Raw genomic sequence first — 18,182 nt, forward strand, 5'->3', positions numbered from 1 at the left:
CTATAACTGGGCACAGTGAGCAGAAAGAAATTCGTGTTCTTTGTGTAAATTTCACTCCAATTTGAAACGCCCCTGAATGAAAGTGTCCGTGTCACACGGCTCCCGTTCAGCCAGGAGATTGCACCAGTCCACAATAAATGTAGTTATGCAATTTATTTCTGATGTTCTGTGTGTCATTACATAGGACTCTTACTCTGATCTGAGACCTTACCTTGTCCTTGTGTCCTGATGCTGCCCTTATCATCCTGTTTCGGTAATAACTTTTTACTGGTATTAATTATGTAACTTACTTAGTGATTAATTTATTCAGCCACTAGGAGTGTTTTAAGCTCATTCTGTAAACGGAACTTTGCGTGGCTCGTATTTCTGGCCCGTTTAACCCACCTATTTACTATTGTTTCAGACTGAGAACTTCGTTATTAATGTTGAAGATTGTTGTTTATTTAAACTATGTTTCCACTCAAAACAAATTGATGCTGGTTATTAGATAAGAAACCCATGTGTGATGAGAACAATTGGTGAATTTTATTTGAGGAGTGTCCCCTCCTTTTCTGTCCTGACCTGTGATATTTACAAAGAACAAAGAACAAAGAAATGTACAGCACAGGAACAGGCCCTTCGGCCCTTCAAGCCCCTGCCGACCATGCTGCCCGACTAAACTACAATCCCTGGGTCCGTATCCCTCTATTCCCATCCTATTCATGTATTTGTCAAGATGCCCCTTAAATGTCACTATCGTCCCTGCTTCCACCACCTCCTCAAGGCAGAAGGAGGCCATTCGGCCCATCGAGTCTGCACCGACCCTCTTAAGCCCTCGCTTCCACCCTATCCCCGTAACCCAATAACCCCTCCTAACCTTTATGGTCACTAAGGGCAATTTATCATGGCCAATCCACCTAACCTGCACGTCTTTGGACTGTGGGAGGAAACCGGAGCACCCAGAGGAAACCCACGCTGACACGGGGAGAACGTGCAGACTCCACACAGACAGTGACCCAGTGGGGAATCAAACCTGGGACCCTGACACTGTGAAGCCACAGTGCTAATCACTTGTGCTACCATGCTGCCCTAGAATTTGGCCACTCGACCCATCGAGTCTGCTCCGCCATTCAATCATGGCTGATATGTTTCTCATCCCCATTCTCCTGCCTTCTCCTCATAACCCCTGATCCCCTTATTAATCCAGAACCTATCTGTAAGATAGATCCAATTCTCACTCCTAGCCCCGTAACCCCACCTAATCTTTTTGGGGCAATTTCCCCCACAAAGTCACCCAATTCACCTAACCACATCCTTGGACCGTGGGAGGAAACCGGAGCACCCGGAGGAAACCCACGCAGACACGAGGAGAAGGTGCAAAGTCCACACAGACAGTCACCCGAGGCCGGAATCGAACCTGGGAACTGGCGCTGTGAGGCAGCAGTGCAGACCACTGTGCCACCGTGCCGCCTCCAAATAAATTCCACCAGTTGCCATGGAGGGATTTTGAACCTGTGTCCCTCGAGAATTAGCCTGGGCCTCTGGATTACTAGCCCAGGAACATCACCATTACACCACAACCACTTATTTAATTAAATAATTCACCACTGTGATGGCCAGGGACTGAAGCTGGGTCAAATGCTGGGACAGTCACCACTATACCACCACGTGCCCCCCGGGCAATGTCACCCCCTCTGTATTTATAGAACGAATACACAAACAATGAAGCGGGGGAATGTATTAAATCAGAGATTGGATATTCTTGTAACCAATATGGCTGTAATGGGAATCCTTCATTTTCCGATAGATCGGGATGAGCTGGATCGCTCAGGCAGAAATCAGATATCTGGGGATTTAAATGTGATACTACAATGATAATATTTAACCATGTTAATGTTATTTTGCTCCAATTGAAACGTGTCACGAATACATCGTTGCCTTGCTGCACAACTTGCTTTCAGCCAGGAGATGGCAGCAGTGCGCAATAGTTTGGGTCTCCTGTTTGGCCCACAGATCTCGATAGGAATGGAGCTGCTGCTTCCCGGGGAGCTGCCAAGCAAGAGGCACAGATACTGACCAACTGCACCCGCTCCAAATGGATTCCCTAAATTACTGAACAAAACAAAAACAAGCACAAATCATATTTTAAGAAACTATGACAGTGACTCTGAAAACAATACACCAACACCTCTGAAAGAATCGACTTGCTGTAACTAATTCAAGATGAACCGTTTCAATATCAGCCGTAATTCCTTACCAGTTCTCAGACAGGCACCGACTGGTTAGAAGTTTGCTTCACTTTTCAAGGTCCGGCTCAATAAAATCAATCACAGGCCCATGATCTGCTTTCCTCCTGTTCTCAGACACATCCACTTTGTACAAGGGCGCACTAACTGGTTTTCAGAGTAAGAGGAAGACTGCAGTCACCTCGTTCTCTCTCGATCCCTTTATCTCAGAGCCACTTCACAACCAGGAATGGAACTTCTCACAGAGCCAAGAATGGAATAGTTTGTCGATTCTTCCACTTATTTAGGACCGTCCATCACCAGGACGTATTCGTCCAAAAGAGTTGGATGAGATGGGGCTGAGTTTCACTGTGAATCCAATCAGTCCCCGGAGAAGCACAAAAACAGTGAGTGAGGGAGAGAGAAAGAAACAAAGAAACAGATAGAGAGATAAAATATGTTCCATTTCTGCCACGATCTTTTTACCCAGAAATACATTCACCTGAATGAAACCAAACCACGTTTCCATTCGCTGCCGTTGCTGCTTCTCCTTCCGAACGTTGCAGGAAACGTTATTATTTATTGATTGTTGTTTTGAGTGGGAGCTTCTTCATATTTCGTTCAGTTTCAAAAACAAATGTTGAATATCTGACTGAACTCGATATAGGTTCAAACCATTCATTTACAAACATTCCGATTCATTCTCGAGTCAGCGGCTTGTTCAGCAAACATTTCGAATCACAGTCGCTGCGAGCAGGGCTCGAACCTGATATTTAACAATATCCAGTAATACCCCACAGAGGGGCAATAAGGATGTTTAACAATATCTAGTAATACCCCACAGAGAGGCAATAAGAATGTTTAACAATGTCTAGTAATACCCCACATAGAGGCAATAAGGATATTTCACAATATCCGGGAATACCCCACAGAGGGACAATAAGGATATTTAACAATATCCAGATATAAACCACAGTAAAACTCGAGACACCAGTTTCCCCTCTCGGACGGGTGTGAACAATCCAACCAGACTATTTACAACCAGAGAAGAGGAGATTTACCCGGAGTCCTGCCTCCAGCTGCCTTTCTTCCTCCAGCTCTCTCCCTCTGTTCCTTCTTCACTCTCACACATTGTGCCATCCTTCGATTTCCCTCCCTTTCTCTTCCTACCCCACTCCCTCTCTCTAATGTCTTTCTCTTTCTCTGGGCTCTCCCTTGTCTCCGGGCTCCCACTGACCCCGGGCTCGGGGACTTTCATCCCGGCCAGGGCTCTTTAACCGGCTCCATTCACAGGAAAAGTTTCCACAATAACATCCGCTGTCTCTGAAACCCCCAAACTGAAATTCAGACTCACCGTTAAGGTGAAGACTGCGGACTGCGGTTCCCGCTCCTGCTGTTTAATACAGATCACTATAACTGTGTACAGTGAGCAGAAAGAAATTGCTGTTGTTTGTAAACATTTCTTACTGACATCACTGTCATTCTGCTTTAACAGGACGAGGTTGTGTCTTCTGATATTTCAATCGACATAAAACTGTGCAAAGATATAAACTGAACGGGTAAATCTGAAATATCCTGAAAAGATTATTTACATTATGCTTCTAAACGGAGTCATTTCATTTCCACACAATGAACTTTGTCCAAATGTAAAATTGTGGAATCAGCTGTAGATAAACTCAGGCAGCCTGACGTGATTTGAACAAGCAACCTCCTGATGTGACAAAGAGTCATTAGACTCAAAACATTAGATTTTACTCTCCCTACAGATGCTGCCAGACCTGCTAAGATTTTCCATCATTTTCTCTTTCGTATCAAGCAACCTTCTGATCTGGGGTCAGACGCGCTACCGTTGCGCGACACGCTCAAGTACTGGTCACTGAACCTGTCTCCTCATAGATTTATTCATTATCAGTCAATGACTGGTACTGCACGTGAGGGTGGAATCCAGTCTCTGTCAGATATTTGTGCCGAATATCAGTGTGGAAATCTTTCTGTATCTACCAATCACAATTACTGTTTGGGAAAAGTGGGATTAATTCAGTATCAGTGGGTATGAGTGTTTTTTGGGCTGTTGGGGCACTCAACAGCAGATCACTGGTTTCCTGCTTGAACCAAGCATAGAATTCATTGAGTTCATCGGAGAGGGGTGCTCTGCTGCTGGAGACGCTGCTCGGCGTCGCTTTGTAGCCCGTTATGTTGTTTAAACCTTGCCGCAACCGACGAGAGTCTGTAACGCTAGGCTGTGACTCTAGCTTGGTCTGATATTCTCTCTTGGCATACCGGATGGCTTTACCGAGGTTGTACCTGGATTTATTGTATAGGTCAGGGCCGCCTGACTTGAACACCTCAGACCTGCCCTTCTGTCGGGAGTCAATCTCCCGATTAAGCCATGGTTTCTGTCATGATATCCTCATTAACATATCTTGGTGCAATAACACACAAACACTGATAAGCAGGTAGATGGACTAACCAACACACACACAACATCGCAGCCAATCAGCAGTGAGAGCACACGCACTATAAAACAGGGAACACCACAGTTCCCGCTCATTCTACCAGGAGAGAGCTCAGAGCACAGATCTCACAGCGTGCCACTCAGACATACACCATGTGCTGAGTGTCTCACTCAGGTAGTGTTGGGCTGGGTCCACGGGTTTGCTGGTGAAGTACGAACCACAGCCAGAAGTTAATAGTTATTATTGTACAGAATAATAAAACAGAGTTGTACCATCTACAACCGTGTTGGTTTGTTTGTTTATCGGAACACCCAACACGACATGATACCAGGTCTGGATACTCGCCAGCAACTGTGAGACCTACCGGCACCTCTTCAGAAACCCGCCATCCTGCGCCATTGAAACCATCATCCCGCCACATTGGATCGCTGGAAACCTTCATATTCCGGATCGCTGGAAATCTTGGCGTCAACTGGAAGCTGTTTAAACAGAGCTTCCAACTCTTCCTAGAAGCCACAGGCAGGGAGAATGCATCGGACACCAGGAAGATCGCCCTCCTCCTCTCCACGGCAGAGCAACACGCCATCCACATCTACAACTCCCTGGCATTCACGGAAGGCGAGGACAAGACGAAGTACAAGACGGTCCTTCTAAAATTTGAGCAACACTTCAGCGTGGAAGTAAATGAGAGGTTCAAGAAGTAGCTCTTCCAGCAGCGCCTGCAGGGTATGGATGAGCCTTTTCAGTCTTATTTGACATATCTCCATATCCTCGCGCAGTCCTGTGGCTATGAGGCCACCTCCGACTCCATGATTCGGGATCAGATAGTTTTTGGGGTCACCTCGGACACCCTACGCCAGCAGCACTTCAACATAAAGCGCCTCACCCTAGCCACCGCCATCGAGACCTGTGTCCTCCACGAAGACGCAACCAGCCGGTACTCCAAATTCCAGGCAGCCGAATCGGCACGGCAGGGTTCCTATGAGCCGAGCAGGTCCAGTCGATTGAGTTCCTCCCGGCCCGCGGCCCGGACGGCGGCGGCCATTTCGCGTGCATTCCGAGGCCTCCCGCGCTTGTACGCGCCAAAAGAGGGGACATCGACACAGAGAGACGGGATGCGCAGGCATGCTCTATGCAGGACCGCACCATGCATGCACGGTGGCGCGACGAACGCCATGACGTCACGACGTGCGGCAACTGTGGATTCGCAAACTTAAAGCGGCAATGTCCAGCCAAAGCGCGACAATGCCTCTGCTGCAGCAGGATGGGCCACTACGCTGCCTGCTGTCGAGCAGCTCAACGTGCCAACACTCTGCAATTCTGCTAACCTCGCAGGGACGTGACGGCCATTTAGCCCCCATACACCGAATCATACCCTGACGACGTGCAGACCGGTGATACCGACGACCGGAACCCTTTTGTGTTGCGGTAATAAACAAGAACTGGATGTCCCCAAGTCGGACCCACCAGCCGATGCCAGTGCACAGCATTAATCCGGGCGATGAATGGTGTGCCATCCTAACGGCCAACCCAAATCCGTCGCCCACCTAATAGACTGGACTTATGAGCCTGTTTGCACATTGGACACACTGAATTGTTTTGCAATACTGTTAACGTGTTTCTTTCTTGTTGTTCCAGAAGTTCTGTTTCGATATTTGCTGATTGCACTTGTTTTGTTTGTGCTACAACCTAGTTGCTCTGTTGCACCTGACACCTTCCGATGTATATAGTTTAGCGTCATGTACATGTTGTAAATATTGCACACACATATTCATATACACTCAGTACACACCAATATTTATTACCATGTAGGCACATTACCTTGTGAAAAGGGGGGATGTCATGATATCCACATTAACATATCATAACATATTCTCTGAAGGTAAATTTGCAGGTTGAGTTCGTAATTAAGAAAGCAAATGCAATGTTGTCATTTATCTCAAGAGGCTTGCAATATAAAAGCAGGGATGTACTTCTGAAGCTTTATAAAGCACTAGTTAGTCCCCATTTAGTCTTCTGTGAGCAATTTTGGGCCCCACACCTCAGGAAGGACATACTGGCAGTGGAGCGGGTCCAGTGGAGATTCACACGGATGATCCCAGGAATGGGAGGCCTAACATACGATGAACGTCTGAGGATCCTGGGATTATATTCATTGGAGTTTAGGAGGTTGAGGGGAGATCTAATAGAAACTTACAAGATAATGAATGGCTTAGATAGGGTGGACGTAGGGAAGTTGTTTCCATTAGCAGGGGAGACTAGGACCCGGGGGCACAGCCTTAGAATAAAAGGGAGTCACTTTAGAACAGAGATGAGGAGAAATTTCTTCAGCCAGAGAGTGGTGGGTCTGTGGAATTCATTGCCACAGAGGGCGGTGGAGGCCGGGACGTTGAGTGTCTTTAAGACAGAAGTTGATAAATTCTTGATTTCTCGAGGAATTAAGGGCTATGGAGTGAGAGTGGGCAAATTGAGTTGAAATCAGACATGATTGAATGGTGGAGGACTCGATGGGCCGAATGGCCTTACTTCCACTCCTATGTCTTATGGTGTTATGGTGCAATCACACACACACACTGATGGACAGGTAGTTGGACCAACCAACACACACACAACATCGCAGCCAATCAGCAGTGAGAGCACACGCACTATAAAACAGGGCACACCACAGTCCCCGCTCATTCTACCAGGAGATAGCTCAGAGCACAGAGCTGACAGCGTGCCACTCAGACATACACCATGTGCTGAGTGCCTCACTAAGATAGTGCTAGGGCTGGGTCCACAGGTTAGCTGTTGAAGTACGAACCACAGCCAGAAGTTAATGGTTATTATTGTACAGAATAATAAAACAGAGTTGTACCATCTACACCCGTGTTGGTTCATTTGTGTATCACAACACCCAACACGACAGTTTCTGGTTGGGAAACGTACGTACTGCTTTCTTTGGCACGCAGTCGTCCACACATTTGCTGATGAAGTCTGTGACAGTGGTGACATACTCATTTCAGTTAGTCGCTGAGTTCTTAAATATGGACCAGTCCACTGTCTCCAAGCAGTCACGTCAGAGCTCTTCTGCTTCCTCGGACCAGCACTGCACGCCTGATGTTGAAAATCTTGCTGGAGAAATTTAACCTCGTTGAGAAAAAGTCAATATTAGAAATGGGAGTCGAACCCACACCTCTAGTGGAGACTTCGATTTAAACGCAGCAGCTTAGACCACTCGGCTGTCGTCCAAACTGAGATCAATGCACAAATCGACAATAATTCTATCTTCATCGTCATTTCATTTCAAACAATAGATGCTTTCCCTACTTTTGATCCCTAGCCAGAGTCCTGCATCTGAGTGCCATCCTTATCCAACCCGCTGGGGGTTAAGGAGCTTCTCATTGCTGCATTGATCAGTTTGTTCCAATCAACAAGAACCGAATTCCCGCTCTACCTGTTCCTCACACGAAGATATTGAGAGTCTAAGATCTGAGCGACGTGAAGTATACAATTGGAGAGTTGCATTCTGGCGACTGCAATCTCTCCCCACAGCTGCTTCCGGTGCTGCTTTCACGGACAAGTAGCCGAAGAACCCCTCCAGTGTCCAAACAGGTGACCGTTCGTCCACTAGAGGAGCCAGAAGAATGTTCTGGGAGAACTCAACTTAGTCTCCTCGACTGTACTATGGGTAGCTGAAGAACAGGTGTCAAAGAGCGGATCAGACTGAAAGCAAAACTTTGATACTAATAAAGAAAAAGGCAGATGTGCTGCTGACATATAGCAACTTGTTTCCGTTTCGTGTGAGTGAGAAAATAAATAGCAGAGGATGGTTTAGATCCATAGACCTCTGGGTTAGGGGTCCAGTTGATCTTCTCTGGAGTCGGACTTGAAGCAAAGCTTGAAGAAATCAGTAAGAGCGTGATCAATGTTCCCAGAGAGGTGAAACTGCCGTCCCGAACTTCCTTCTATGAAGTGATTCCAGTCATTCCCCACTTTCTCATCAGAACAACGTCACAGAATAAATCACATCCCCTTCACAGAACAACCGTTCAGCACGAAAGTAAATTAACTGAACTATGCTGACCAGAATCAGTGTGCTCAAACGTGTGTTCTTGTTGAAAGAACAAATGCGGAAGTGAATAGTTGTGTGGCTACAGCCAGGCAGTAATGTTGTAGCTCCTGGTTTAAGGAGCAGAGTGCCGCAGCGGAAGCGTGCTGGGCCATTAGCCCGAGGTCGAGGAATCGTGGCTATTCTCTGCTATTTACATTCTACCTCACAGCAAAAGTAAACATAACGCACTTTTCTGTTTGCTTTGCAGCAAATACCTTTCAGAATCCTTCTTGCAGTCTCGTCCCAGGAATGAAGGAGACAGCAGGACACAGTACAACATTGCACAGCTCACACAGAGGGAACCACAGATAAAATGCTTTAAAGTCTCTGCTCAATTGATCCTCAAGATAAACACTTCCAAATTCCACCAATTCCATTGGGAAATGCATGAATATAGATTGTTTAAATTTTACATACTTCTAACACCTCTCCGTCCACCCGATCACATTCTATCACCGACAGTTCATGTGAATCTCCCGCGCTCTGTTGCGGTTCTGTGTCGTGGCCAGTATATGTCAACACACTGTGGTAGAGAGAAGTTCACAGATTAGAGTGAGACACAACTGATAAAAATTGTTTTTATTTTATTAAAGTTGGGACGGCGGGATTTCGAAGAAGATAATATGTGGTGATGATCTTTTCTTATATTTTGGTTGTGTTGAATCCGTCAACATGTTGTATGTGGGAGTGAGGTGCATTCTCTCTGCCCTTCTCTGGTCCCGTTTGTAAATGGGGGATTCCTGTCACTCTCGGGTAATGTGTGAGAGTGAAAGAGACATTCTGAACCTGTCAGTCTTCGTCACTATATGTGCCGGTGGATACGTTGTCAGTGGAACCGCACCGTGACACAAGTTCTTCGGCTCCCCACAGTACAGTTGAGGTTACCGGGATGACGTCTCCCATAATTCTCTTCAGCCACCTCTCCAGGATGAACCTCCTCCTGTTTGTAGACTGGAGGGGTTCTTTGGCTACTTGCCTGGAATAAGATCGCATATAAAAATTCCATTGAAGTAAATGAGTTGTATCATGTGGTTAAGGAGACGCACAATAATCCATTGTACTCTGCACACGTGGGTTCAAATCCCATCCTCGTCTGTAATGTGTCTGTTGTGTCTCTGTTTGATCCACTTCATGAGCATGAAGTACAAATGCTGTGATTTTTAGCTTTGATTCACGGGCTTGGCGGGTGGTGAATTCGGCGGGCACTGTCCATGTTGAAACCACATTATAACAAGGTGAGAAAGTTACTTATTTCACTCCCTTAACTAATTGCGTATAAATTCTGAGTTGGAAACTGTTTCTTCCTCTCATTTTGAAACTCACAAAGTCGCGCAAAAGATAAGTTCATAAAATAAAGAAACATAATTCAGCCATTAAACCCATCCAATCTGCCCGCCATTCTATCATGGCTGATATCTTCCCCATCTGCGACCTATAATGTTACAGACAAAGAGGTCGATTGCGTTATCAGCAGGAACACCTTCTCCCTAGAACGCATGACCTCGAAGCGGGAGTAGGCAATTTAGCCTCCTGAGCCTAACACCTTCCATGTGATGTTGACTGATCCCATCCTGGCGTCAACTCCACCGTCTTCCCGTTCTCCGTATCCCTTCAACTCCTTACCAATAAGAATCTCTCTACCTCCTCCTTAAACTTACTCACTCTCCCTGAATCCAACGCAATCTGGGGTACCGAATTCCACGGAATCATAAACCCTTTGGGATAAGTAGTTTTTCCTCAATTTAAAAAAGAATTACAGTGCAGAAGGAGCCAATTCGGCCCATCGAGTCTGCACCGGCTCTTGGAAAGAGCACCCTACCCAAGGTCCACACTTCCACCCTATCCCCATAACCCAGTAACCCCACCCAACACTCAGGGCAATTTTGGACACGAAGGGCAATTTTATCATGGCCAATCCACCTAACCTGCACATCTTTGGACTGTGGAAGGAAACCAGAGCACCCGGAGGAAATCCACGCGCACACGGGGAGGATGTGCAAAACTCTGCACTGACAGTGAACCAAACCGGAATCGAACCTGGAACTTTGGAGTTGCGAAGCAATTGCGCTATCCACAATGCTACTGTGCTGCCCTAAAAGGCAAATGTGCTGCTAACAAATAGCAACTTGTTTTCGTTTGGTGTGAATGAGAATATGAATAGCCGAAGATGGTTTCAATCCATCGACATTTGGGTTACGGGCCCAGCACGCTTCCCTTGCGCCATTCAACTCGTGACTAAATCTATTATTCTAAGAGCATGACCTCTCCTTTTAGAATGCCCCACAAGAGGAAGCAACAGCTCCACGTCAACGTTTTCCATACCTTTTGGCACCTGATACACCTCAATTAGATAATGACGCATACATTCTGAGTGGGAAACTGTGGACCAGTCTTCCTCAGTTTGAAACTCACGATGTCGCACAATAACATCCGATTCAACTATTAGAACGCTGACCGGGTGGTGAATTCGGCGAACACTGTCCATGTTGAAACCACATTATAAAAAGGGGAGAAAGTTATTTATTTCACTCCCTGCCCTAATTGCGCATACATTCTGAGTTGGAATCTGTTTCTTCCTCTCAGTTGAAAACTCACGAAGTCGCGCAAAAGATAAGTTCATAAAATAAATAAACATAATTCAGCCATTAGACGCATCGAGTCTGCCCCCCATTCTATCATGGCTGATATCTTCTCCATCTGCGACCTACAATGTTACAGATGAAGAGGTCGATTGCGTTATCAGCAGGAACAACTTCTCCCTAGAACACATGACCGCGGAGCGCGAGTAGGCAATTTAGCCTTCTGAGCCTAGCACCTTCCATGAGATCATGGCTGATCCCATCCTGGCCTCAACTCCACCGTCTTCCCGTTCTCCGTAACGCTTCAACTCCTTCCTAATAAAACTCTCTCTACCACCTCCTTAAATTTACTCACTCTCCCTGCATCCAACGCAAACTGGGGTACCGAATACCACAGAATCATAAACCCTTTGGGATAAGTAGTTTTTCCGCAAATCTTTTTTCACATTGCTATCTCTTATTCTAAGATCATGACCTCGCCTTTTAGAATGCCCCACAAGAGAAAGACACAGCTCCACGTCAACTTTTTCCATACCTTTTGGCATCTGATACACCTCAATTAGATAATTGCGCATAGATTCTGAGTGAGAAACTGTTGGCCAGTCTTCCTCAGTTTGAAACTCACGATGTCGCACGATAACATCCGATTCAATGGCGCGGAATCGAACCGGGACAACTGCTTGGAAGAAAACTTTGCTCACCACTATCCCACCATCGCTGCATTTCCAATTTTGAGCACCAGGTGGAATAGAAGGAGGCTGATACATTCAATCAGTTCATGGATGCAAAACGAATTAAGACATATTGACACGTGCACTTGTGGGACGAAGTGGCCGAGTGGTTGAGGCGCTGTGCTGCCATTCCCTGGTGCTCTACACTTGTGTGTTCGAATTCCATGCTCGTTGATATTAAATCCACTTTTCTCGGAAGTAGGCCTCCTTTTTCCAAGATGGATATGCAATCACTGATGTCACAATCTATTCCAAGTTGTCAGGCCAGATTGCATCGAGTTGGGTTAGAGGACGGTGGAACGGAGGCAGACGTGTTTGGGGCTTAACCGCTCTTTGACACCAGTTCTTCTTCGGCTACCCACAGTACAGTCCAGGATACCGGGTTGACTTCTCCCATAATTACCTTCTGCCACCTCTCCTGGATGAACATCCTCCTGTTTGTGCACTGGAGGGTTTCTTCGGTCACTTGTCTGTGAGAAGGTCAGATATTAAAGTTCCATGAAGTAAAGGAGTTGTACCACGTGTTTAAGGGGATGCACAAGAAACCTTTGTGCTCTGCGCACTTGAGTTCGAATCCAATCCTCGTCTGTACCGTATCTGTTGTGTCTCTGTTTGATCCACTTCATGAGGGTGACGGAAAAATGCTGTGATTTTTAGAGTTTGGGGCTTGGGGTTGTGAATAATCGAACACTTTCCATATTGAAACTACTTTAGAAAATGACGAGAAAGTTACTTAATTCACTCCCCCCCCATAATTGCGCACACATTCTGAGTGGGAAACTATTTCTTTCCCTCAGTTTGAAAGCCATGAAGCCGCGCAAACGATAGATTCATCAGATAGATGAGCAGTATTACGCCATTCGACCCATCGAGTCTGCCCGCCATTCGATCATGACTGAAATGTTCATCATCTGCTACCTGAAATGTTACGGAGCAAGAGATCGATTGAGATATCAGCCAGAACACCTCCTCCCGAGAACACATAACATTGGAGCTGGGATATGCAATTTAGCCTCTTGGGCGTAAAACCTTCCATGTGATCTTGCCTGATCAAACATAATGGCCTCAACACCACCGTCCTGCCCGTTCTCCAGAACCCTTCAACTCATGACCAATAAAAGTCTCTCTAAGTCCTCCTTAACTTTCTCACTGTCCCTGCATCCACCACACTCTGAGGAAGTGAATTCCACAGAATTACAACCCTTTGGGAGAAGTAGTTTTTCTTTTTTAAATTTGCCGCCTCATATTCTAAGATGATGACCTCTCGTTTTAGACTGCCCCACAACAGGTAACATCAACTCCACGTCTACAATATCTACACCTTTTCGCATCTTAAACACCTCACTTAGATAATCCGCATAAATTCTGAATGAGAAACAGTTGACCAGTCTTCCTCAGTTTGAAACTCAGGATGTCGCGCAAAAACATCCGATTCAACGATTACTGCGGTGGCCGGGAATCGAAACGGAGTCAACGGTTTCAAAAGCAGCGATGCTCACCACTATACCACCATCGCTGCATTCCCCCCGTCGAATGGCTGGTTGAATATAAAGAGGCAAATAATTGCCATCAGTTCATGGATGCAAAACGAATTAAGACGTATTGACGCGCCAAGTTGTGCGACGAGGTGGCCGAGTGGTTAAGGCGATGGACTGCTAATCCATTGTGCTCTGCACACGTGGGTTCGAATCCCATCCTCGTCGATTTTTCGTCCATTGTTTCTCGGAAGTGGGATTCATTTTTACACGATGGATCTGCAATCACTGATGTGACAAACTATTCCCAGTTGTCAGGCCACTTACATCGAGTTGGGTTAGAGGAGGGACGAATGGAGGCACGAACGGAGGCAGACGTGTTTGGGGCTTAACCCCACATTGCCACCACTTCTTCTTCGGCTCCCCACTGTGCAATCGAGGTTACCGGGTTCACTTCTCCCATTATTACCTTCTGCCACCTCTCGTGGATGAACGTCCTCCTGATTGTACATTGGTGGGGTGCTTCGGCTGCTTGTCTGTGACAAGATCAGGTATTAAAGTTCCATGAACTAAAGGGGTTGTACCACGTGGTTAAGGTGAGGCACAATAATCCATTGTACTCTGCACACGTGGATTCAAATCCCATTTTTGTCTGTAACGTGTCTGTTGGATCTCTGTTTCGTCCACTTCATGAGGATATAGAAAAAAGGCTGTGAGTTTTAGCTTTTGTTTCAGGGCTTGGCGGGCGGTGAACAGTCGAACACTGTCCATGGTGAAACCAAATAATAAAAAGCTGAGAAAGTTACTTTTCACTCCCTGCCCTAATTGCGCATAAATTCTGAGTTGGAAACTGTTCCTTCCCCTCAGTTTGAAACTCGCGAAGTCGCGCAAAAGATAAGTTCATAAAATATAGGAGCAGAATTAAGCCATTAGACCCATCGAGTCTGCCCCGCCATTCTATCACGGATGATGTGTTCCTCATCTGTTAGCTACAATGTTACAGATGAAGAGGGCGATTGATCTCAGCTAGAATACGTCCTCACTATAACACATCACCTAGGAGCGGGAGAAGGCAATTTAGCCTCCTGAGCCTAACACCTTCCATGAGATCTTGGCTAATCCCATACTGGCCGCAACTCCACCCGTTCTCCATAACCCTTCCACTCATTACCAACAACAATCTCGCTAACTCCTCCTTAAATGTATTCAGTGTCCCTGCATCCATCGCAATCTGGGGTAGCGAACTCCACAGAATCACAAGTCTTCAGAGGCTAGATTCACAGTATAAAAGTGATCCCCTACCGTGCAGACTGTGTTTGCACTGAGTGCTGAATTTGGTGCATTTGAGTGCTATAGTGAGAGTTTGGTGACTGAGGGAGTGCTGAATTTGGTGCATTTGAGTGCTATAGTGAGAGTTTGGTGACTGAGGGAGTGCTGAATTTGGTGCATTTGAGTGCTATAGTGAGAGTTTGGTGACTGACGGAGTTAGGTGAGGAGGGAGTAAGGTGCTGCTTGCATTTTGTTTCCTCCATTTCCGCAAAGAGTGAGAAGAGAGCCAGGAGTTTACAGAGAGTGCAGCTGACTGGGAGCAGTGTCGGAGGGCGGAGATCCAGTTGGTCCAGAGGGCAGCTATATTCTGTAAGGTAAGAGGGGATGGAGGCTAGGCCAGTTGCATGCTCCTCCTGTAGGATGTGGGTGGTGAGGGATACCACCCGTGTCCGCGCTGACTATACCAGCGGGAAGTGCACCTAACTCCAGCTCCTCAAAGACCGTGTTAGGGAACTGGAGCTGAAGCTGGATGAACTTCGGATCATCCGGGAGGCAGAGGGGGCGATAGAGAAGAGTTACAGGGAGGTAACCACACCCAAGGTACAAGACAAGAATAGCTGGGTTAGAGTCAGGGGCGGGGGGGGGGGGGGGGGGTGGGGAGGCAGACAGTGCAGGAATCCCTCGTGGCCGTTCCCCTTCAAAATAAGTATACCGTTTTGGACGCTTTTGGGGGATGACCTACCGGGGGAAGGCCCTAGCGGCCCGGTCTCTGGCGCTGAGTCTGGCTCTGGGGCTCAGAAGGGAAGGGGGAGAATAGAAAAGCAATAGTTGTATTAGCTGCTGATGCGCTATTTATTAAACCGCTTCTTGAAGAGAGTTGCTGCGGTGCTCATTCGGAGGGTCAGTGCTGACTTGTTGGGCCGAATGGCCTACCTCTGAGCTGGATATTGTACGATTCTGTGATACAAGCATGTTGATGCGGTGAAGTCCTTCTGCCATACTGCCCACCCCTGACACCATGTAGAAATGCTGGTCTCTCAATGACTGGCGACCAATGACATGTAATAAAAAATCACTGACTTAATAATTGAGCAGCTCCTCCTGGCTTGTGCTCTGACCGCGATCCGGGGAACTGGCGGAATCCCGACACGTGACCATTTTAGTTGCGTCATCAGGTCATCAGGTGACCGTTCGGCCTGCACAGGTCTCCTTCTGTGCTGTAATTTCTAGATTTCATCATTTAAATTTTCTTCCAGACTGTAAAGTGTGGTCCTGTCCCATTTGAATTTCTAATATATTTCCAATGTAACTGATGTTGTTCCACAATCTATTTAATCGGTGGAATTGTGCGTTTAGGGAGCTGAGGTTTTCGAGTCTCTCAAGGCCTCTCTCCAAATCCAATGGTCATTTTCCACGAAGATTCAACCCCTCCTCACATAAACCCCGGGCCCCGTTGATCGTTTGAATGCAATAAGTTCCTGGAGTGATTCCAGGCTGGTTTTAGAATGTATTCCATCGACCAAATTACTAGTGAATGACACACTAGACGCAGGTGCGATGGCCGCGTGATTAAGGCGTTGGACTTGAAATCAATGTGGTTTCGCCGCGCTGGTTCGAGCTCTGCTCGCAGCGACTATGATTCGAAGTGTTTGCTAAACTCCCCGTGCAAGCCACTGACTCGAGAATGAATCGGAATGTTTGTAAATGAACGGTTTGAACCTATATCAGATTTAGTCAGCATTTGTTTTGGAAACTGAACGACATATGAAGAAGCTCGCACTCAAAACAACAATCAATAAATAATAACGTTTCCTGCAACGTTTGGAAGGAGAAGCAGCAACGGCAGCGAATGGAAACGTGGTTCGGTTTCATTCAGGTGAATGTATTTCTGGGTAAAAAGATCGTGTTAGAAATGGAACATATTTTATCTCTCTATCTGATTCTTTGTTTCTTTCTCTCTCCCTCACTCACTGTTTTCGTGCTTCTCCGGGGACTGATTGGATACACAGTGAAACTCAGCCCTATTTGGTTGCTCAGACGGGAAGGGGGGAGAGGAGCAGAGCATTAGTAATTGGGGATTCTATAGTCAGTGGCACAGATAGGAGATTTTGTGGGAGCGTGAGAGACTCACGTTTGGTATGTTGCCTCCCAGGTGCAAGGGTACGTGATGACTCGGATCGTGTTTTCCGGGTCCATAGGGGGGGGGGGAGCAGCCCCAAGTCGTGGTACACATTGGCACTAACGACATAGGTAGGAAAGGGGACAAGGATGTCAGGCAGGCTTTCAGGGAGCTAGGATGGGAGCTCAGAACTAGAACAAACAGAGTTGTTATCTCTGGGTTGTTGCCCGTGCCACGTGATAATGAGATAAGGAATAGGGAGAGAGAGCATTTAAACACGTGGCTACAGGGATGGTGCAGGCGGGAGGGATTCAGATTTCTGGATAACTGGGGCTCTTTCTGGGGAAGGCGGGACCTCTACAGACAGGATGGTCTACACCTGAACCTGAGGGCACAAATATCCTGGGGGGGGAGATTTGTTAGTGCTCTTTGGGGGGGGGGGGGGTGTTAAACTAATGCAGCAGGGGCATGGGAACCTGGATTATAGTTTTAGGGGAAGGGAGAATGAGAGCATAGAGGTCAGGAGCAAAGATTTGACGTCGCAGGAGGGGGCCAGTGTTCAGGTAGGTGGTTTGAAGTGTGTCTACTTCAATGCCAGGAATATACAAAACAAGGTAGGGGAACTGGCAGCATGGGTTGGTACCTGGGACTTCGATGTTGTGGCCATTTCGGAGACATGGATAGAGCAGGGACAGGAATGGATGTTGCAGGTTCCGGGGTTTAGGTGTTTTAGTAAGCTCAGAGAAGGAGGCAAAAGAGGGAGAAGTGTGGCGCTGCTAGTCAAGAGCAGCATTACGGTGGCGGAGAGGATGCTAGATGGGGACTCTTCTTCCGAGGTAGTATGGGCTGAAGTTAGAAACAGGAAAGGAGAGGTCACCCTGTTGGGAGTTTTTTATAGGCCTCCTAATAGTTCTAGGGATGTAGAGGAAAGGATGGCGAAGATGATTCTGGATAAGAGAGAAAGTAACAGGGTAGTTATTATGGGAGACTTTAACTTTCCAAATATTGACTGGAAAAGATATAGTTCGAGTACAATAGATGGGTCGTTTTTTGTACAGTGTGTGCAGGAGGGTTTCCTGAAACAATATGTTGACAGGCTAACAAGAGCCGAGGCCACGTTGGATTTGGTTTTGGGTAATAAACCAGGTCAGATGTTGGATTTGGAGGTTGGAGAGCACTTTGGGGACAGTGACCACAATTCGGTGACGTTTACGTTAATGATGGAAAGGGATAAGTATATACCGCAGGGCAAGAGT

The 18,182-nt window shown here is 46.8% G+C and overlaps 1 non-coding gene across 1 annotated transcript; it reads left to right on the forward strand.

Annotated features, from left to right (window-relative positions):
• Positions 1-13,684: 13,684 nt before the first annotated feature.
• On the forward strand, positions 13,685-13,766 carry trnas-gcu (transfer RNA serine (anticodon GCU)). Its single transcript has one exon. It is a non-coding gene; the product is annotated as a tRNA-Ser (tRNA).
• The last annotated feature ends 4,416 nt before the right edge of the window (positions 13,767-18,182 follow it).

Source organism: Scyliorhinus torazame, chromosome 24 (genome assembly GCF_047496885.1).
Source record: "Scyliorhinus torazame isolate Kashiwa2021f chromosome 24, sScyTor2.1, whole genome shotgun sequence".
Lineage (NCBI taxonomy): Eukaryota > Metazoa > Chordata > Chondrichthyes > Carcharhiniformes > Scyliorhinidae > Scyliorhinus > Scyliorhinus torazame.